The sequence below is a fragment of the Delphinus delphis genome, chromosome 18 (assembly GCF_949987515.2).
Source record: "Delphinus delphis chromosome 18, mDelDel1.2, whole genome shotgun sequence".
NCBI classification, from domain to species: Eukaryota; Metazoa; Chordata; class Mammalia; order Artiodactyla; family Delphinidae; genus Delphinus; species Delphinus delphis.
In genome coordinates, this window is record NC_082700.1 from 6,669,522 (window position 1) to 6,692,693 (window position 23,172).

At 49.6% G+C, this 23,172-nt stretch overlaps 1 long non-coding RNA gene across 1 annotated transcript in view; it reads left to right on the forward strand.

The window, feature by feature from the left end:
• Positions 1–23,172, forward strand: part of LOC132413767 (uncharacterized) — a 146,141-nt gene that overhangs the window by 33,029 nt on the left and 89,940 nt on the right. The window contains exon 3 of the long non-coding RNA XR_009516809.1: positions 14,049–14,128. This is a non-coding gene — a long non-coding RNA (uncharacterized lncRNA). The remainder of the gene's footprint in view (positions 1–14,048; positions 14,129–23,172) is intronic.

Genomic DNA, 23,172 nt, shown 5'->3' on the forward strand with positions numbered 1-23,172 from the left:
TGTTGAGCCTCTGTTCATGTGCATATGGGCCATTTGTATGTCCTTGGAGGGATGTCTATTCAAGTCACCTCTTGACCACCAACCACCTCTGTCTTGAGACTCTTGTCTGCCTGTACTTCCAACACCCTGCTTTCCTCCGGTTCTCCCTCCAGCCCTCTGATCAGTCCTCCTTTCTTCTCACGCATTGTGGCAGAGCGTCTTACAGTTAGTCCCCTAGAGGTCCCTGACTCTTCCTGTACTCAGTGTTTAGCTCATGCCACCTTCTCAGAGAATCTCATGGCCGATGTGAGATTTGAGGAACTTATTTCCAATGAAGACATCGGGTATTTAATTAATACATTATAAATAAATAAATAAATAAATAAATAGTTTCAGTTAAAAAGCCAATTAAAAAAGGAAAAACTGAATACTAAGAAATACTCAGGTAATCAAAAGAAATCAGGAAGGGCAACAAAGAGACAGAGAGGTATCAGATGGGACCAACAGAAAAAAATAGGAAGGTATTAGACTTAAACACAAAGATCTCAAAAGTTACACTAAGTTTAAGTGGACTAAATACTTCAATTGAAGGGGACTGTCAGGCTGGATAAAGAAAGCAAGATCAAATTTTATTCTATTTATAAGAGACGTATTTTAAATATAAAGGTATAAATAGGTTAAAATTATGGGAAAATATATAACATATATACACCAATCATAAGAAAGCTTGAGTGTCTATATTAATATCTGGATTTCAGACTTGCCTCACCCGCTCCCACAATCACATATTCCTTGCAATAAATCTCTTAATGTATCTCCTACTAATTCTGTTTCTCTGATTCAACCTTGAATGATAGACACTGATACCAAAACTAGTTAACAACAGGCAGTGCACCCGGCGGACCCACAGATCTGCTCTTGCTTCAGGGGTATTTGGACGGAACAGACCCAGGGATGCCCCTTCTTCCAGCCTCCGACCACCTTCCAACCTCTCTTCTGAGCGAAATTAAAGAAGATCCAAATAAGTAGGTTGTCCACAGGTTGGAAGGCGATATTGTTATGATGTCATTTCTCCCCATATTGTTCTATAGATTCAATGCAAAATCCCATTCACATCCAAGAAGGCTTTTATTGTAGAAATTTACAAGCTGATTCTAAAATTTATAAATAAAGGGGACATCCCTGGGGAGGTCCATTGGTTGGGACTTTGCCTTCCAGTGCAGGGGGTGTGGGTTTGATCCCTGGTCCGGGAGCTAAGATCCCACATGCTTCATGGCCAAAAAACCAAGGCATAGAACAGAGACAATACTGTCACAAATTCTATAAAGACTTTAAAGATGGTCCACATCAAAACAAAAAATCTTAAAAAAAGTAAAATTTATAGAGAACAGGGAACTTAGAATAGCCGAACAATTTTGAATGAGATTCAAAAGTTACTATAAATTAACTATAAACCGTCAAGTAGTAACAATTCTGAACAAAATGTCAAGTGTTACTATAAAGGTGCATTCATCAAGAAAGTATGGTGTTGGCGTAAGGATATACCTAGACATCAGTGGGATTAATAGACCCTCAATGATATATGGTTAGCTTGTATTCAGTATAGCTGCCAAAGCAATTCCATGGGGTAAAGTCTCTTCCGTACATGGTGCTAGAACAGCTGGATGTCCATATAATAAAAAATAAATCTTGACCTTACTTCACACCATACCCCAAACTAATTATGAAACCTGAATGTAAAAGCCAAAACTATAAAGGTTTCAGAAGTATGCATAGGAGAGTATCTTTGCAAGCTTAGGATAGGCAAAATTTACTCAGATGAGACACAGAGAACACTAACCAGTGTTTTCTTTTATGAAGCATTGACTTCATAAAGTTCAAATGTCCTGCCCATCAAAAGCCACTGTGAGAAAATTAATAGGTAGGCCATAGATTGGGGAAAAAATTGTGATAGATAGGTAGATAGGGATATCTACAAATAGATCATAGATATGATAGATAGGTAATAGATAGGTAGGTAGATAGATAGATAATAGATAGGTAGATAGATAGATGATAGATAGAGACATCTGTAGGTAGATACACAGGTAGATACCTGACAAAGGATTTGTATTTAGAACATATCAAGAACTTGTGCAACTGAATAATAAAAAGATTTACAACCCAGTAATTGAATAAATGATCCCGATTAAGATATTGAGTTCAGAGTTCACTTTATATATAGTCTCTGGAGGCAAAGAAATGAAAGTTGAATTATACTATGAGAAAATCCACTCCCTCATCAATAAGGCTCTCCAGGCTTTCAAAATAACCACATAAATTCAAGATACAGTATCACAATTCCAGTCACCTTTGGTGCATTCTGTACAGAGGGTCTACACAGACCTTTGGAAAGATTAGCCGGATAACCCTCGCGGTTTCCTTAAAGCACAGGTGAGGGAGTGAACAGTTCAGCTTAATCCCATAAAGAGAGGAAACTGCGGAAGATCTGCTCCTGAGCGGCAGCAACCTTGACTCCAGGCAGACACACAGATGGGCGCTGTCGCCAAGGCGGGACCAGCTCTGCCAGAGCTCGCCTTTCCCACCCTTTCTGATTGACTCACCCGCCCGCCCCCTCAGCACTTAATCATGCCCCCCTCTATGTGGAAGTCAGGGCTTGTAGCTTGACTGTGGGCTCTCCTTCGAGGAGCCTCTGGTGACTCATTTCCTGCTCCAGCACAGGCTGGGAGCCCAGGGTCTCCACGCCTGCCGTCTCCTGCGCTCCCCTCCACCTTGCCCACGGCTGCCCTTGACGTTGCTATAGAGTAACAGTAGTAACGTCTCTCTGCGAAACCCCGGTGTGGACTTCCGGGCCCCAAAGCTTGACCTTCGTGCCGCCCCCGGAGCCGTCGCGTGTGCTGGTGCCTCACCCGCAATGCCGTTCCCATCCTTCAGCGACCCAAACAGCAGCGCCGTTGGTAGCCACCATGTCCATGAGGTCCCCCCCGCATCCTCTCTCCTCCCAGCGCGTCATCCTCTGCGCTCGGGAACTTTACAGTGTGTACCACTCAACAGCTTTGTCCTCCTCGGAGAAGACAGACAAGAAACTTGTAAACACATAAATAAGACAATTCAAAGTACAGAGAGGCGTTGTGAAGACAATAAAACAGGCTGCTTGACTTGCAAATGAAGCATGGTGGCATAACCTCTGAGGAGGTGACTTCTGAGGACAGACCTGAGGGATGAAAGGGAGCCAGCCTTGCACAGATCCCGGGGAGAATGCATCTGCCGGCAGGCACAGCAAGTTCAAAGGCCCTGGGGCATCCTTGGGGCATTTGAAGGAAAGAAAGAAAAGCAGCGTGACCGTGACCGAGGTGGGGGGAGGGTGAGTGGGGGTCAGTTGCGGGTAGGTGGACCAGGTCCGTTCAGGCGGGGCTGGGGGAGGTGAGGAGAGGCAGGTTGCAACCTAACTGTGGACCAAGGACAGGAGTGAAGGTGGTGTGCTGGGCCGTCTCTTGAGGTCGCCGGGACCCTACTTGTGAGAGGCATTTGGTCTTTTCTTCCACGGCCTCAGGAGTGGAGCTTTATCTGCCAGGCCTTCTGCCGGAAGTTCCACAGGCCACCCTGTTGGAAAGAAATTAGTTCCCATTCAGAGGACGCAGAGAGGGAGCTGCGGATTGAGAAGGCGGTAGACAGAAATCCTTCCCGATAGCCAGGACGGCGGTTAGGAGACAAGGCAGAGGATTTTCTAATAGCTTCCTTCCTCTTGGCTTCTTAGAACTAGAAAACCAACCTTGCATTTTACCTAAATCAGACCGTCAGGAGAAACTCTCAGTGTCTCTGGGTGATTGAAAAGAAAGAAAAAAATCTCTAATGGCAAATAGGTGAGAAAGTGGAAGAATTCCTGGGTTGGAAGTGAGTGGTTCACAATTCAGTTTCCAGTCCATTAGCACTGAGCTTTGAGAGGCCAGATAAAGGGGTGTGATCGGTGAATTTCCTCTCTCTTTATAATCGTAACCAGAACAACAAGCATGTTTTGAACACACCCTGGGAGCCAGGCACACGTAATGTTAAGTAGCTTACCTGGAAGATTTACAATCTTCATTTTTCAGGTGAAGGTCGGGAGGTTGAGGAATGTGCCCATGATCGTGTACCTGGGCAGCAGAACAGCTAGGACCCAACCCCTGATTCTCGAATCTGGGGTCTTAACCCCTGCCTCTGGGTGGCTGTGGACTTTCAGCATCTGCTTCTGGCCTGCTGGGCGCTGGCAGAGCTGCTCCCTGGGCCCGGCAGCTGCCCCGAGGCCGGTCCTGTTCAGGCAGAAGCCGCCACCCCTTGGGGAGCTGGCCGCCACCGTCAGGGCTGAAGGCCGAAGCAGAAGGGAGACCCAGGATTGGCAGAGTCAGGACGATCCCTATTTATGCTCCCCTTAGGGGAAAAGGTGAGGAAATTGTGGTTTTTATGAAAGCGTTCACCCTGGCCTCTCGTTGACTGCACATCTGAGCGCACCCAGCCCTCTCCAGGAGCTCCTTCCTAGGGGGTGGCTGAGATGTGAGCCGTGGAGGAGAAATTCCTCACACTGTTTGTTAAAGTAGGTTCCATCTCTTAGGTGGTGTGACCCTCAAGGCTGAGCGTGTAGTCCGAGCAGAGGCCCTAGACACGTGCTTTTCTAGATCCAAAGGTGGAACTGAACTGGCCAGCGAAATCGGTTTAAAATAAGAGCCAGATGTGACAGGGAGGGGCACCCTTGGCGAAGGCAGTTTGCCCCCAGGCAGTCCCATGGGTTGGCGCTCCTCCAGGTGTGCCCCCTCCAGATGCTGGCATCCCATGGCAGGCCCGGGACCCTGATGTGCCTCTGTGTGGTGGGTGGAACTGAGGCCCCCAAAACGTACGCCCAAGTCCCAACTCCCAGAACCTGTGACTGTAGACTTAACCTGGGAAAAATGCCTTTGCAGATGTATTTAAGCTTAAGATCTAGCGATGAAATCACTTTGGATTTAGAGTGGGTCCGAAGTCCCATGACAGGTGTCCTTATAAGAGCAGAGGGAGGTCTGGGACACGGACACACGGGGGAGAAAAGGCGCGAGAAGATGAAGCAGAGGCTGGAGTGGTCAGCCCAAGCCCAGGCAGCTGGGAGAGGAAGGCAGGGGTCCTCCTCTGGGGCCTCCAGCGGCTGCAGGGTCTGGCCAACACCTTGAGTTTGGACTTTCGGCCTCCAGAATCATGGTGGAGACAGGGGAATCTGTGTCGTTCTAAGCTGCCAGTTTGTGGTCATTAGTAAAGCATCCCTAGAAACTGACAGAAGGTTCTACTGCCCCTCATCATGAGGCCTGACTCACTGGCTACACTGCACCCGCTCCATCGCCAGGGCAAGGGCTTCCCTATTTCCAGGGAGAAATGCAACCGAGAAGGGGAGGCCCCCTCTGTCCAGTGTGCTGTCCCTTGTAGCAGAGCCCTGGGCAGGAGACGGACGCTGGCCGTGGTCCAGCTTCAGAAAGGCCCCCGCTCGGCACTGGGGTGGACCCCTCCTCCCCGCCGCACTCTGGGCAGCTTCTGGGGGTCCGGCCAGGCCCCTCGACCCTGCTGGGGGGTGCAGAGAGGTGGGGCGCAGGTCGGTGTGTCTTCGCTGATTCCCTCTCTCCTCTTCTTCCCTCTCTTCTGGAGCTCTAGGCTCCGGAGTCACCTGGGGGTTCTCCCGGCCCTTCTCCGAATGGGCCCTGATGGAGCCGCTGCGTCCACGTCGCACAGGCCCGTTTTCCTCGTCGACCCACCTCGAGTGTCGAGTGATTCCAGTTTCTTTGGTCACATGTTTACCAGCAAGTCCCACAGAGGGCGAATCCCATCTTTTCCGTGTGGGTTTTTCTAGTTTCGCTCGAAGCACCGTTTCCAGGTTCTCGAGGGCTGGAAGGCACCGCATGGTTGGGGCTCCTTGGGGACACCCGCCAGGGGACAAGCTGGTCCTCTGAGCTGAGTAGCCACAGCGAGATGCCAGAGGGATGGGCAGGGTCATCCTTACTGCTCTCTTTCTCCTGTGTCTGTGTGCGTGCGTGTGTGTGAGACTGAATGTGTGTGTGCGTGTGTGTGCATGTGTATGTGAAACTGAAAGTGCGTGTGTGTGACTGCGTGTGTGTGAGACTGAACGTGCGTGTGTGTGTGAGACTGAATGTGTGTGCATGTGTGTGTGCATGTGTGTGAGACTGAACGTGTGTGTGTGTGAGACAAAGTGCATGTGTGTGAGACTGAATGTGCGCGTGTGTACACGTGTGTGAGACTGAACGTGTGTGTGTGAGGGACTGTGTGTGTGTGTGTGTGTGTGTGTGTGGAGGTAGGAGCCAGTCATTCGCCACCACAGTTTCTTCTCACTAAATGAAGGGAGACTTTGAAGTTCTTACTCTTTTTCCTGTCGGTGCTAAAGCCCTGAGATTCTGTGGAGCTCGTCCCAGGAGAATTTAAAACCAGAAACAGCGAGCCCGCGAGCGCTTTCAGCAGCTCCAGCTTACAGAGCGCTCCAAACCCACAAGAGAAAAAAGAACGCTTTCAGGTCCTCTTCCTCTTCCACTGGCGTCTGCAGCAGCCAGCGCCTTCGGCACAATCTCCTGCTCCCTGGGAGGCACCACTCTTGTGGTTTGGTTTCACATCTGTCCTTGAGCCGCCCTCCAGCGGGTGAGGCTGCCGCCTGCAGCGCGGGCCTGAGGCCGGTGCGAGCTTCGCCCTCGGCCCGGGAGGCGAGTTCCCAGGCGGCCCCCTCGCGGCTCAGTGCCCCCTTTCCTTGACCACGGTAAAGAAGGACAGTAAAGCCAAGGACTTGCGTTGCAGAAAGAAATAGACCCAGGGGCGTGCAAGAGCAGGGAACGCAGTGATGAGGGCTCCGCAGCACATCTGCGCAGCTCCGTTTCATTCACTCCTGGATCCCCAGTGGTCCCACCATCCCAGACTCCCAGGATGTCGGAGGAATTGGGATCGCTCACGTGAAGATGTTGTGGCCTCACGTGCCAGCCCTCACGGGAGGGCTTTGCGCTACTTTCCCTGCCATTCCTCCTCTGCTTTGTCTGCCCTGTGTCTGTGGATGTGGTTCGGGGAGCAGGGAGGGCGGGTGAGTAGGGATTGATCGCCCAGAAACGGTCCTTCTTATGACGCTGGGCCCCCCTTGGTCTTGTCAAGCTCCATCCAGTGGAAAGACCAGCCCAGGTACAGACCCCACCCAGTGGTTTATGGGGGTTGATGTGTAACTCTGGTACACAAGGCACACAAGGTTTTACGGAAACACCGGAAGGAACTTTTTGGCCAGCCCACTACACTTAGATACAGTCTAAGAACAGTACGGTCCAGCTGCGATCTCGTCCTCCTAGGCGCCTTCATTAATTCATTCCACTTGAGAAACAGTGACTGTGTGCCTTCCGTGTGCCGGCCCTCGTTCAGGATGCTGGGGGGCGCACAGGTGAACAGACCCGCCGTGGATCCTGCTCTGGGCCCAGGCGGTTGGCTTCCTTTCCTAATGCTGAGGAAGTGCCCAGGCAGGAGAACGCGTCTGTCTCCTCCCCGCCCCAAGTGTGTGGATATTGGGGTTCAGTGCCTGCCCCAGCTCCCACGTTTGAGCGCCCCATCTCCACCTTTGGTCTGCAGGGAGCCAGAGCTCCACCACCCCTGCGCCCAGCAGGCTTCTGGCCCCGGGCCTGGCCTTGCTCTTTCAGGCGTACAGCGCCCTCTGTTGGTGACCCACATGTAATACCCTGGCCTTCAGCTGGGACACCGTGCAGCCCTGGTAGCCTTTTCTGCTCATCTGAGCCCGGTGTGTGCTGTTCACCCATCCAGCCATCTATCCATCCGTCCAAACAGCCACTGCTGAGTGCCAGACCCTGTCCGAGGGGGTGAGGATATAAAAATGTAAAGATAAATTTTCTGTCTTCATCACAAGGTAAATTTTCAGTCTTCTCCCAAGTTTCAAGTTCAGCTCCGTTCCCCTGAATGAGGATCCCAGTGCTGGTGGCTGGATGGGGCCTGGGGTGCATTCCAGGTCCCATTATCTCTTTCAGAGGATGTGGCCTGAGGGTCCTCTCGTCAAGTGGACCCTTCGTGGTTGTCCTGTGCGTCCTACAGTTTCCCAACCTAACTGGGCAGATCTGTCCCCACTCTGACTCTGTGCTACATGTAGAATAATGGGCTTAATTCCCCCGGGGGGACAAACTCCTATCCCCCAAAACTACCTCCCCCACCCCCGCCGCCCTGGAACTCCTCCCTTCCCCTCCCTAAATGGGAGCCCACTGGCCATGGGCGTGAGCAAAGCCGGGCAGGTCCCGATCAGGATCTCCTGCCACCTTCCCTGCAGCCACCCGCTGCCGCTGGGCTCTGTGCACCTGCCGTCCCCACCTTCAGGATGCTGGTCCGCCACCAACCCCTCCATCTTCAAAAGGCAAATGCACACACCTCGACTCTCCGCGGTGGCCGTGGGGAAGCTCACACTCCCGTTCTTGCACCAGCAAGTCTCAGAAAAACGCAGGCGTTGTGGCGTGGGGCCCCCTAGAGGCCAGCAGGGGTTACCACATGCCCTCAAAGCGAAGACAGCCTCTCCTCAGAGGGACCAGCCTTTCAAGTACAGAGTGTTTCTCGCCGGCAGAAACACAGGGCCCAAGATTTTTTCTGTCTTTCTCTTCCGGTATTTCTGCGGTTTAACTCTTTTTAAAAAATATTTTATTAGGGCTGATTTACAATGTTGTGTTAGTTTCAGGCGTACAGCAAAGTGGATCAGTTATACATATACACATATCCACTCTTTTTTAGATTCTTTTCCCATGTAGGTTATTACAGAATATTGAGTAGAGTTCCCCGTGCTATACAGTAGGTCCTTGTTGATTATCTATTTTATATATAGTAGTGTGTCTATGTTATCTATTTTATATATAGTAGTGTGTATATGTTCACCCCAATCTCCTAATTTATTCCTCCCTCCACCCCGGTTTAACTCTTTTTAAGTTTTTGTTTCAATATAGCAGCTTGAATCCATATATTATACAATATATTATACATATAATTATACATACATTATACAATTCATACATCCATACATTATACAATATCTAATATATGAATTCATATGTGATATACTTCACCCATTTAAAGTGTATGATTCAGTGGTTTTAGTATATTCAGAGTCTTGTAACCATCACCACAATCAACTTTAGAACCTTTTCCTCCCCCCAAAAAGAAGCCTGTCGCCCCCATTAGCTGTCACCCCCCACTTCCCCCCAGCATGCCGAGCCCCTGGCAACCGCACACCTCCTTTCTCTCTCTGTGATTTGCCTGTTAGGGATAACTCGTGTGATTGGAATCACATAATACGTGGCCTTTTGTGTCTGCCTGGCTTCTATCACAAAACAAGCTTTTTCTCCTTATTTCATCTGCAGCTTAATTAGACTGATGATATAGTCCATCAACCTAAACGGGACACTTGTAGAGTGAGAGCGGTGCCCTTGATAATTACCCTGTGACATCAGGCACGCACATGGGCCACCCCTAGTCAAAGCGGCAGAGGCGTGAACGTCCTGCCTTCAACTGGAAATGGTTGCACCTCACAACCACTGTGAAGCCACCTGCCTCCCCTTCCCTAAATCAAAATTCCCCAATCACCCTCAGCAACCTCGGGTCTCACCGGGAACTGAAGTTAATTTACTTGTAGAGTTGCTAATGCTCTGTTCACAGCTGAAGCGTGCTCGTGATTTATGGGAGAAATAAGACTCATTTCCCCCAGAGACGAAAACTGGCAGTTGTATTTTTCATTTTGGAAGCATGGAATTCGACTGCACAGGGTGCAAACTGCAAAGGAAAGCGGGCGCAGAAAACACGGCTTTGTCATGACAAACATGGAAGGGATGGCACGGACTGTGGGCCTTCGGAGTGAGCCTCTCGGAGGCCTAATCGGCAGCTCTGAAAAGGGCAGCATGACTATTCATTGTTGGGCTGTTAAAGGCACCTGGCTTGGTGTCGTCTCTCGCCGCGCCTGTCCCTCCCAGGTTCTTTTATGTACTCTCAGAAGATGTTTTCAGTGTTCGTAAACCAATGAAAGATTTATTATTTTTACATTATAAGTATCTGCTGGGCGGAGATAGAAGTGATGCCTTTAGGACAACAGCTTCTCACGGTCGCTGCTGACTCATGAGCACGCGGTACGGTTCAGAAGTAGATGTGTTTAACTATCGATGCCTGCCCCTCACCCCGCCTTGCTGCAGTAAGGCGTTATGAAATAAGGAGATCTCTACCACCAGACACCTGCATCACTGTCATCAAACGAGCATTGATGGTCCCCCCACAAGCAGGATGCTCTGCACCATGCTGACGGGGCTGCAAACAAAATATACTTGGGCTGCCCTGGAACACTACACACACAGACACAATTATATATAGTAACCAAGAAGCCATCTTCTCCAAATCTCTGGCTCCCATCATGCCCCTGCCTCAGCCTCGAGCCTGAATTCTCTAAGGAACCGAGTGATGGTTCTGTGATTTGTGTTCTGAATTCACTACCCAGGTCGATTGAGGGCCACCTGTCACAGTGTGGCCAGGGATCACCCCCTGTGGAAGCTGGTTTTGATTCCCGCTCTTCAGATGCAGGGAACGTCCTTGGAGCCAGACGTTGCGTCTAGACGCTTCCAAGCCAAGGAGGACCCTCATACCAGTCCGGTTCTGGGCCCCAGATGCCCACGTGCTCCTCTGGTGTCCCAAGCAGCTTTTGTTTGTGTGTGTTTTGTGTCTGAGCTCATCCATCTGGCTCCCCTTCTGCCACCTTTTCTTCTGTTTACACCCACAATCTCAATTTGTCTTCCAGCTCTTTCCAAACCAATTAGGCTGTGGACAGATTTAGTCCATTTCTAGGCCAGATGCTCAAATACATCCTTTTCTGCATTAAAAATAATCGAAGTAGGCTCCCAGCCAGCTGCAGGATTTACAGACCCTGGAAATTCTAGGAGAAATCCACAGAAATCTTTCTGATTCCGGCGCCATCCCCACATTCATTCAGCAGGGGGAAAAAAGGCGTTGATTTCATGGGAGCATGGAAAGCATCTTAAGTGTTGGTCAGAGCACCCAGTCTCTCACAGTCGGAAGATCTGGCCTGGACCACCTGGTACCTTTCTTTCCCGATGCGATGTTCCTCTCCAGTGAGGTCACGCACCGCTCCTGGGCAGGGCAAGCCGCTTCTCCCAGCATTTGTGTATCCATCCCCTCCAGCCGGGGAAGCTGGGGTTTTCTTGTCAGCACTATGCTCTCCACTTTGTTGCTTATTCGGGTGCCGTTTATACAGATACGTCATATTCTCTATGTGTGTCGCGTGTTTAAGCTAGGACCATCATTTCTCACCTCATCTTAAAGCTTCAGGAAAGGGTTTGCTGATGAAATGGGTAGGGTGTTCCAAGGAGAAAAAGCTCACGTCATCATGCCCAGGGGAGGAAGACAATTCCTTAGCTGGAGCCCAGCGGAGAGCTTGCAGAGCAGGTGTTTGTGCCTCTGGGAAAAAAATCATACGATGCTGCGGGTTTCCTTGCTGACGGGAGAGCTGCCCACAGGCAGATACCTCCTGGCCATTCATGCTCACACAGAGGCCTCCCTCGGCTTCCCGGGGAGAAAAGCCAGTGTCAGAATCCAGTGTGCGAAAGACTCCAGCCTACTCCCAGGAACCTCAGGTGTCGTAGGTGAGGCCCCGGAATCTGCAGGTGAACTGGATGCAGGAGTTGCCAGCTGCAGAATCTGGCCACGCTGTACCACGGCCTCCCTGGATCCCCCAGGATGCTGAGCTCCAAACACAGGTGCTGTCATGCTGCCCGGAGGCCCAGTTGGGAGCCTCAAGGGTTAGAGCAGAGGGGGGACACATCATACCTGGGGGCCAGGTGGAGCACCCTGCGTGCAGCCCATGGGCACCGTGAAGGGCCCCTCATCAAACGTACAGGCAGAGAAACGCTGTCCCAAGTCACCCCACAGGAGCCATGGGTCCAAGCGTCGGAGGAAAAGAGAGGGATCAAATGTCACCCACGATTGTCCCAGCACCATAGGTTAACCCCGAAGGTCAAGGCTTCTCAAACAAAACCAGCTCTCATTTATAGATTGCCTCTAACTGCGTTCTATACTGTATGTATGAGCCGCGTGGTGTCATTTACTGAGCATTTACTCTGGGCCACAAGGTGGGGGGTCCTTCCTGTGGGAGGCGATGGCGTGTGAAGACCCTGAAGAGGACGGTGCTCCCCCCGCCAACCCCACCATCGCTCTCTCCTCGAAGTATGGTCCAAGGCTGGCAGCGTCAGCATCACCTGGGGGAGCGTGTTCGAAATGCAGGCTCTCAGGCCCCCAGCCCCTCTGAGTCAGAGTCTGCCTTCTAACCAGACCCGCAGGTGATTTGAAAGCAAGTTAACAATTGAGACGCACCGTTCCGCTCCTCCGAGGACCCGTGGAGGCTCCCATCTCCCCATCAGTGATGCTTTTTCTTGTTTCTGTCTGAACAAATAAACGTGCCTCAGCCCATACTTTTTTTTTTTTTAAAGGCACAAGCCCAGATTCCTATTAATAAATGAATTCCCAGTGAGTGATTTCCAAAGCCAGAGGGGACACGGCATGGCTGAGCTCCAGGGGGAACGGATGACGACTGCAGCAAACGGCACCGTCCCCAGCACCGCCCAGGGTGTTTTATAAACGGCCAAGTCTATCCCCTTATTAAACAGCCGCCCCCGAGCCCCCAGCCATAGAAACACAAGGCCTGCGTTTCCTGACGCTGTGGACTTGGACGGGGCCTCCTCTGCGGCGGGGAAGCCAGTGGCAACGGGAACCTGCAGGGACCCGGCTCTGTGCCCTGCTCTGAACACAGGCGTGTTGGAGGCCGATGAGGGTGTGCCCGGGATGGGGCCATCGGCCGAGCTGTGACAGGCCTCCGCTGGTCTGACGCTCCATCCAGAATAAAGCAGGCTCGAGCTTTACCAGCTCCCCTGGGTGACAGATTAAGTGTGACCCGTTGGACGGAGTGCTCGTCTCAGGCTGGCGGGGAGAAGGCTTCCGTGCCGGCCTCAGGGCTGGAGCTACTGTGCCTTAACCATCAGTCTACAGCGGTGGCATCGTCCTCACCTCCCACCTGTTCTACCAAAGAGTCAAGGACCCTAGGGACCGGATTTCAAACACTTCCCTGTGGCCCGGGCCACATCCGTAAGTTCTAAGGATGTCATCTAGTCCTGATACAGACTTGCTTGGTATGGGTCTCCTGCGGTTGCTATAATCAGTATTAGAATCAAGGTTAGAAGTCGTTGCTGAGAAGTGGCGGCGAGGCAGGAGGCTCGTCAACGAGCCCGTCAGCGTCAGATGCAGAAACTGCTGCGAAGGAAACTTCTTTGCTGAGTCCTCAGCCTCAAAGTGGTGACAGTGTTAACTCTCTCGCAAGGCTTTTCAGAGGAACAGAGGAGGAGACATCAATGCAATTGCCTCGTGCGTATTAGGCATGTGGTAAATGCCTGTAGGATCTGGACCCTTCCTCTTTACCACTGAGTAGAACATGGAATAGGGAAAATCCATTTTGGAGTCAATCCCCAAGGCTCGGTTTCCGGCAGACGACGTGGGTATCACGTGAAGGCGATTTGACCCAAAGGTGTTAGTGTTCATGGCGGAGCTGTGCTGTGTTTACAGGGGGCCCTGATGCAAGGCAGAGGCTCAGCTCCGTCACAGCCTCATCAGGAGACAGTGGAAACTCAAACACTATGGATTCTTTCCTGCCAGGGTTTTTTTTTTTTTTTTTTTTTTATTGGAGTATAGTCACTTTACAATGTTGTGTTAGTTTCTGTTGTACAGCAAAGTGAATCAGCTATACGTATACATATATCCCCTCTTTTCTGGATTTCCTTCCCATTTAGGTCACCACACAGAGCATTGAGGGGAGGGGGAGTTCCCTGTGCTATACGTAGGTTCTCATTAGTTATCTATTGTATACATAGTTGTGTATATATGTCAGTCCCGATCTCCCAATTCATCTCATTCCCTCATCCCCCCTTGGTATCTATACATTTGTTCTCTACATCTGTGTCTCTGTTTCTGCTTTGCAAATAAGTTCATCTGTATCATTCTTCTAGACTACTCAGCCATAAAAAGGAACGAAGTTGGGCCATTTGCAGAGACGTGGCTGGACCTAGAGACTGTCATGCAGAGTGAGGTAAGTCAGAAAGAGAAAAACAAATGCCGTAAAATACCGCTCATATGTGCAATCTGCCAGGCTTTTCTGGAACACCGAACCCCCTTGATCTGTCTACCTTCCCACCTGTGGGCTCACATAAGCCAGTAGAGGGCAACCTTCCCCACGGGAGGTGTTACCTAAGGCAGGGCCAGCTGTGTGGACAACTTGGGATTTTCCCGCGGGCAGGTTGGTACCACATCCTGTCAGCCAGGCCTGTTCTGCTTTTTACAGGGAAACAGCTGCCTTCTTGTGCCCAGCCTCTCCCAACAGTGTGTCATCACAGGCCACCCCTGGGCCGCTAGGTTCTGTGTGGTGGTCAGAGGCAACCAGCGGCCCCGCTCAAGAGAATTTAATTCTCACCGTATGTGTAAGGGCCGACGCAGTAATTTTGCAAGCATTGTTTAAGTATTTGGGAGCGTTTTGTTCATTAGACAACCAAAGTACTTAAAAAGAAAATTAAACATATTTTCATTATGAAAGCACTATGAAATGTCCAAGGGAATTTAATTAGCCAAAAGTTCTAAAGTCCTTTTGTAAACAATTACTTGAATTTGAATAGATCTCTAAGTGAAATCATAAGATTTGTTAAGTTCGACTGAAAAGCTTGAGAAAACCTGGGTTTTACAATGCGTTACTTTAAAAAAAAATTGAACACTGTATTCATTTTTAACACCAAAGTCGCCTGTTTTGGTACTCAGTCTCCTTTCAGGACCACAAAAAACATGCAACGGCAAAGGTGCATAGGAGAAACCGGGTGATGTGTTTCCCCAGGGAAACATGATTTTTCTTACCTGTTCTGAGTCTTATTCTTTTCCCACTGGATCTGGTTTTGCCCTTTGAGGGAGAGAAGAAAAATGTGAATTCAGTGTGTTGTCAGAGACGGACGATTTCACACGCTGAGCTCTATTTTTCTGCTAGAAAGTAATTCCTTCCTACCTATCTCCTCCTAATAAATGATCTTCCATCTTGATTCTGTCTCCCTGAGATATCTCATCTACTTCTGGATCCGAAAGCTCTATGACTTCTCTTCCAAACACCGGTCCCCTGACTCAGATACTAGCTGTCCCTAGGATGGGATGCTGTCATCTCGAATTCAACGCATCTCTGTGATCTCCTGTGCCTCCTTTTTCATGTCACCCGGCTCAGAACCTCAGGCATCTTTAATGTCTTTGCCGTGGACCACTTTTATTTAATAAGATCGTTCGTTCTTAGAATTTCCTTACCACCGCCATTACCGTTAGAGGCCAAGTCCTTACTTCCAGACCACAAGAACTTTTTTTTGGAGGGAGGGGGATTTTTTTGGATTGATATATAATTCACATCCCATTGAAATTCACTTGCTTAAAGTATACAGTTCTGTGTGTGGTTTTTACTATATCCTCAGGTATGTACAAATATAACCACCACCCACCCCCAGAACACGTTCATCATCCCCCAGGGAAATCCTGAACAATGACTTTTGAATGAGCCATATTGCTGCTGGTCTTTGCACTCAATTAAATATACCTAGAGGTGGTTTGAGGATTAAGCCGTGTTCGGTTCAAATGCTGAGAGCACCATGTTGTCCTTAGCTGAGGTGACTGTGGTGTCGTGGCTCTGGGCTCTGAACCCCAGCAATACGACATACTATTTTTGTGGCCTTAATATTTCCTGTGCCCAGTTTTATCATCTGTAAAATAGGACAACAATGGTACAGTATGAGAATAAGATAAACTGGCATGACGTGAGCAATCAATGGACATAAGTTGTTATTTTATAAACTTCTCATCCAACCATATAACTTTAATGCATCTTCTTAGAATTTTAATTTTGAGATGACTGTAAATTCACATGCCATTGCAGGAAATCATACAGAGAGATTACTCAGTTTTCCCCAGTGATACCATCTTGAAAAACGATTGTCCAAATCACCACCAGAAAATTGGCATTGATGCGCACAAGATACAGAGCATTTCTGCCATGACAAGGATCCTTCACGTTGCCCTTTCCTAGCCCCCCACTCACTCCTTAGCCCCTGGAAATTCTGAATCTGCTCTCTGTTTTATCATTTCAATCATGTTAAGTCAATGCGACCATAGGGTGGTTGGGATTGACTTTCTTCACTCAGCACAATTCCCTTGAGTTCCATCCAAGTTGCCGTTTGTAGACACTGGGTTCACTTTCCTTGCCGAGTAGTGCCCTTCGCTGTGGATGGACCACACGTTGTTTGACCATCTGCCCACAGAAGGTTTCCAGATTTTCACCATGACAATAATGCGTATTTATTCAGACTTCACTGCTGAGAAAGAACTCTTTCGTAGATCTCACCTGTCCAATACAATAGCCCTGGGAGACAGACCAGGCCATGTTAGCCTCACTTTATAGTGAGAAAACGGATTTGCCCAGTGTCACATAGGTTGTGCATGACAGAGCTGTCCCTCAGATCACCCGAATAAATACCCTGTGCTTTTTTTTTTTCACCATATCACTCTGCTTCCTTTATAAACTCATTCATTCAACAAACGTTTCCAGAGTGCCTGAGCTCCAGGAACACAAAAATGACAGGACACTGTCCTTCCAGAGCGTATGTTAGAGGGCAGTCAGAAATTCAGAAAACAAAATAACAACCCAGAAAGGTAATGACTGTGATGCTCAAGGTGGGAAAAGAGAAGATGTGTTTGAATATGTGTTTGGGGGCAGCCTCACCAGGTCCCTGCACGTTGTGGGCATGGGAACTGGTGACAGTATCATGCAGTTGAAGGCAGTGGTATGTGTGTGCTGCTGTATAGAAGGTTCTACTGAAATTTCCCATGGAGTGTGACAGTTCCCTGAAGGTCATTGGCTGAGGACAGATGCAGGCTGGGACCAGATATTCTAATTTCTGTGACTGTTCGAGTCCCCAGAATAAGCAGAGCCTTGTACGCAGAGACCCAGAGAAATACAACTTTCCTCGGGTGGCTTCCGCAAGAGGAGGGGAGACATTCGCATTTGTCAAGAGACCCGGACCTCAGACCCTGGAGAAAAAGGGACCCTGAGAAAAGCACTGGGTCCACACAGGAAACGAGCCCCAGGGCTTCTCAGACCCACACCGCATCTCCAGGACAGCACACAGCAGTGGAATTCCCACCACCAGTTGCAGAAATGACGCTGCGAGCAAGCCTGTCTTCACAAAGCTAGTCATCGTGTTGGGGAGACAGACCAACAGACACACGCGGCGTACCCAGTGTGACGGGTGCCATTCCAGGGCCCACAGGGTGAGCGCTGAGGACATGGGACAGCCCAGCAGAACGGTGCTGCAGGGCAGGCGGGACATTTGAAGGAATGTGGGAAGAGTTAAGAGCTAAGGCATAACACCCCTCATCAAGTTTGTTGCCCACGGCCTCCCACCCTGTTCCTATCCGGGCAACACTAAAGAGAAAGCAAGAGCCCTGGATTTCTCAGCTGGGCAGGACCCAGCTACTTCAGGTCACAGCCCTGCCCTCGGGGGCTTATTCTCCACAGTTATTGGCCGGCCTCCGAAGCATCCTTCCTCTGCTGCAAGAAAGGGCTCTTGTTTGCTGCTGAATGGCTTCGTCAGCCTGCTTCCTGCCCACATCAGCTTGGAAGCCCAGAGGCTTCTTTTCGTTTTTGAACTACCTCCGCCCCTTTAAGTTCAAACTGATGACGCCGCCATCAATTCAAACCTTATAAACATGGTATGGGTTTCCCCGGAATCAGGAGGAGTTTATAAAAGTCACACTCACAAACATTTTGAGATGGGTCCCTGTCTGGCTCGGGATTAGATTTAGGATGCTGTAGGGTAACACCCTTAAGAGCCTTAGAAGTTCTTTGACCAGCTGAGAGGTCTCGGAGACATGCCATTAAATATTCCTGAAATCGTAAAAGAGAACCACATCCTTGAGAGGACCCTTTTTTTTTAAAATTTATTTATTTATGGCTGCGTTGGGTCTTCGTTGCTGCGTGCAGCCTTTCTCTAGTTGCAGCGAGCGGGGGCTACTCGTCGTTGCGGTGCGCGGGCTTCTCATTGTGGTGGCTTTTGTTGCAGAGCGTGGGCTCTAGGCACGTGGGCTTCAGTAGTTGTGGCTCACGGGCTCAGTAGTCGTGGCTCACGGATTCTAGAGCGCAGGCTCAGTAGTTGTGGCGCACGGGCTTAGTTGCTCCGCGGCATGTGGGAATCTTCCCAGACCAGGGCTCGAACCCGTGTCCCCTGCATTGGCAGGTGGATTCCTAACCACTGGGCCACCAGGGAAGCCCGAGAGGAACTTTTACCCTAAGGCCGTCTTACTTTGAGAACAACCTGCCTTCTGGAAAGGCTGGGAGTGTGAAGCAGTTTAATTTTGAACCCAGAAAATCCTGGCTTCTTTATATATTCTCTAAATTATATTTGAAAACTGAAAAATTCTTCTTCTAGTTCATTTCTCTTTATCTGTCCCTTATCTGCTGAAAGAAATCAGTTGACACTTTCAACCTTCTGCCCAAAACTTTCTTGGCCAAATCGCTATCCATTAGCTATGGCTGGTTTTATTTTCCACATTTCCACACTTGTCACAGTTGAGCAGGTGACAGCTTTGCTAAACTTTCCACCACTACATCACACGGATTTTTTTTCCTCCAGCTTCCGATAACAATTTCCTCTCTGCTTTTACAGGCCCGACAACGATCTTCCTAAAACTCTTTTAAGCCAGTGCCGTACGGTTTACGTTTTTAAATGTCAACATGCCGTTCCTGGTACCAATTTCCATTCTGGTTATCTGTCGCTGTGTAGCACACTGCCCGAAAACCTGGTGCCGTAAAACAGCAATATTTTCTTATCTCTCACGGTGCTGTGGGTTGACTGGTCCCAGGTGAGCGGTGCTCATGGGGGTCTTTCCTGTGATCGCAGGCAGATGTTGCTGGGGGCTAACGTCGAGGATGTGAGACCAGAGAAGAAGGTCAGGGTTAGACCGTGAAAGATCAGTGTGCCTGGTTAAGGAATTTTAACTTTAAAACATAGTCAGTAGGGATTCCTGGAAGAATTCTGAGCAAGGAAGTGAGGTTATTAGCCCTTTCCTAAGAAAATAATGAGAAGCCGAGTGGGAGTGGAGGGAGGGAGAGGCCGGAGAGGCGCAGGTTGTTAGAAGGCCTGGGGGTGGGCAGAGGCGGTGGGGTGGGGGGAGAGATGAAGTTTAAGGGTAAAAGTGATGTCCAGGCTCGTCTGCTTCTCTCCATCAGTCCTGGCAGCTTCTGCTGGGGGCTGCACCCAAGTTCTCCTCTTCAAGCCTCTAGGAGCGTGCTCAGGGTGGAGAGTGCTTCCAGAGGGCACTTCGTGGGGCTCAAAGACCACGCTACCCCCGTGTCCTTGTCACGGGCTGAACTTAACTCACGCCCTCTGCTGTCATCTCACCTGTCAGCTTGATTCCAACTTTTGACGACTCTTTCCTCCCCGAGATACTCTCTTCCTTGCATGCCGTGTCCAAGACACCCCATTCTCCTTCTTCTTCTGCCCCCTGCCTGCTTCTTCTCTGTCTCTCTGCGGATGTGGCATCCTCTACTTGGCTATTCCATGTCAGAGCCCCTCAAGCTCAGCCCTGGGCTCTCCTTACCCTTGTCTTGGAAACTTGACTCTGAACTCAAACGACTTCCAGTACTTCTTTGCTCTCATGACTCTTGTAACAGTTAGGATTGGGTTTGACTGTAGATGAGAGAAAACTCCAAGTATCAGTAGCCTAAATGCTATAAAAGTATTTCTTTTCAGGGATCTAGTCTTCTTGTCGCTCTGCCATCCTCAACCTAGGACTTTTACCTCATGGTCCAAGATGACTTCTTGGGTTCCAGCCATCACAACCACATTTCTGTCAGCAGGCAGGAATAAGTCAGGAGGAAGGACACACCCTTTCCTTTAAGGATACTTGACAGAAGTCATACCTGGCACTGCTTATACTTCATTGGTTAAAGTTTAGTCAGGTGACCACCCTGGCTCAAGGGAGGTTTGGAAATGTATGGCCAGCTAAAAATTAGATGTTCTAGAACTAAAGAAGAAGGAGTAAGTGGATGGACAGCAGGTTCCAGCTAGTCTTTGCTACATCTCCCAGATACATACCTCCAAGCCAGACTTTTCTATAGCCCCTGCCACTTTGGTACTCAAATCTCAGGACCAAATATCCAAGACTGAACTCATGATCTCTCTCAAATGTGTTCCACTTCTGGTATTTCCTTTCTCGGTGAAGGGCACCCCAGTCTCTCCAGCCATGCAAGCCAGACACCTAGGCGCCGTCGCTGGCTCCTAGGATGGGTAGCGTTAATCGTTCACGGATCATCCTTGCCGTGGCTTCCCTGGGCAGAGTCCGATCCGCTGGCCCACTGCCTTTGGGCTTTGCCGTTCGGCATCCTGGGGCTGGTGGTATATGAGCAGACACTTATTAGGCCTTGTCCAGCCAGAGGCTTGAAATGTGCTTCTGTGTTTTGGCCTGGCCTCTTGCCCTTCTGACATCCACCGTGGAAGAGCTTGGCCCCAGGTAACTGCAGATTCTAGAATGAGAAATACATGGATTGCCTGCAACCCGAAGCAGAAATGCCCCCAACCAGCCTGCAGACCTATAACAAGAAAAATGAGTATTGTAACCACTGAGAATTTGGGGTTGTTCGTTATCCAACATTACAGTGGAAAACCACTGTAACTGCGTGTTATTCTACTGCAGTGGAAACCTAATTAGTAGAGTTACCTTGTACTTCCATATCTGCTCCTCCATTTAGTCCTGTCAGTTTATCTCGGTAATATCGCTAGAATCTCATCACATCTCTCCAGCTCCAGGACCACCATTACCTTAGCCCAAGCTATGGCCACTTTGCCTGGGCCACTGCAAAGCCTCCCGCCTGGTCCCACACCTCTGCTCTGGCCCCTTGGCGTACAGCTCTCCACCCTACAGCCAGACACCCTTTGGAAAAGGTCAATCTTAGTTATTTCTTTATTTGCTTGTTTGCTTGGTTTAGGTCACGCCTTGCGGCTTGCAGGACCTTAACTCCCTGACCAGGGATCAAACCTGGGCCCACGGCAGTGAAAGCGCCTTGTCGTAACCGCTGCACCGGCAGGGAATTCCCGCCAGTCTCATTTTACAGAGGGATGGGGCTCTCCGCTTTCTTGTCCCAGGCGATTCTTTTATTCTCATTCATTTACAGATAACAGGGGGTTTCCCTATCCACGGGGCCGCTGTTCCCCATACCCAGGTTACTATTTCACCATTATCTCTTGGGGGAAGAACTTTTTTAAAGTTTATTTTATTGAAGTATAGTTGATTTACAATGTTGTGTTAATTTCTTCTATACAGCAGGGTGACTCAGTTATACATATATGTGTGTGTGTGTGTATATATATTCTTTTTCACATTCTTTTCTATTATGGTTTATAACGGGGTGTTGAATATAGTTCCTGGTGCTCCGCAGTAGGACCTCGTTGTGTTTCCATTCTCTATATAATAGTTTGCATCTGCTAATCCCAAACTCCCAATCCTTCCCTCCCCCACCCCCCTCCCCCATGGCAACCACAGGTCTGTTCTCTACATCTGTGAGCCTGTTTCTGATTCATAGGTAGGTTCATTTGTGTCATATTTTAGATTCCACATATAAGTGATACCATATGGTATATGTCTGACTTACTTCACTTCGTATGATAATCTCTAGGTCCATCCATGTTGCTACAGATGGCATTATTTCATTCTGCGTTATGGCTGAGTGATATTCCATGGTATGTATGTACCACGTCTTCTTTAGCCATTCATCTGTCAGTGGACATTTAGGTTGCTTCCATGTCCTGGCTATTGTAAATGGTGCTGCTATGAACATTGGGGTGCATGTATCTTTTTGAATTAGAGTTTTCTCCAGATGTATGCCCAGGAGTGGGATTGCAGGCTCATCTGGCAACTCTATTTTTAGTTTTTTGAGGAACCTCCATACTGTTTTCCATAGTGGCTGCACCAATTTACATTCTCTTGGGGGGGAGAACTTACATGTGTCACGAGCCTTTGAACCGAGGGCGACAGTCTGAGTGGGCTGAACAAAGGATGATGTCACCCTTGCTGGGCTCATGATGAGGGGAGAGCGGGCTGTGAGGAAGATGACCCCTCAGCCCAGGCCGCCTCCTGGCAGCGTGCTTTCCCGGGTGTAGACAGGCTGCCACGTGGGCTAGAGTCCCACCCGGCCCTCTGGCGCTTCTGGGGCAGAGGTTGGGCAGTCCATCCATGCCCTTCTCTCTGCGTGGTTCCTACAGGCTGGCCAGTCCTTCTGGCCTCGTGTGCACGGTCCCCACCCACCCCCGCCCCCATACCGTCCAGGTTATGATCTACTCACTTTGGATGAACTTCATCCCCCGATCTCTTCGGGACTTTGCCTTTTGGTTCACTGGACGCTCTGCTCTTACAAATCAGAGCTCTGGCTCTCGCAGCTATTATCTCTGGACTGGAAGCCAGTGGCCAAACCTTGACCCCGTGTTTGGCTTTGCCATCCAGGAAAGCACAGTTTTACTCCTCCCCAGGAAGAGCCGTGCTGATTTAGGAGTGCAGAAAAGAAAAGCACAGGAAGACATGAACCTATTTGAAACATATTTCAATGCATGATAACGTCACTGTCTGTCTCCACTTAAAACTACTCAATAGCTTCCTGCTGATCTTAACACAAAGAATAAAATCTTAAACATGGCCCAAAGAGCCTAAGTGGTCTGGCTTTGGCCTTCCTCTCCAGCTAACCGTCCACTCCAGCCCCTCCAGCCTGCTGTCTGTACCTTGGGAGAGCCACGTTCCCTCCCCCGTTGAGGCCTCCTTCCTCTGGGAAGCCCCTCTAGACGCCCGCAGTCCCTGTGACAAACTCCCGTAGCCTCACTCCTTTAATTTCAGGAACTTCTTTCGTTTGCTGGATTATTTGGTTGCCCTCTCTCTCTCCCTGATTCTCTGAGCTGTGAGAGAACTGGCACGTAGTTGTCTTTTTCGTCACTATTTTCATTCTTTTCTGGCTGCGCCATACGGCTTGCGGGGTCTTAGTTCCCCGACCAGGGATTGAACCGGGCCCCCCCTGCA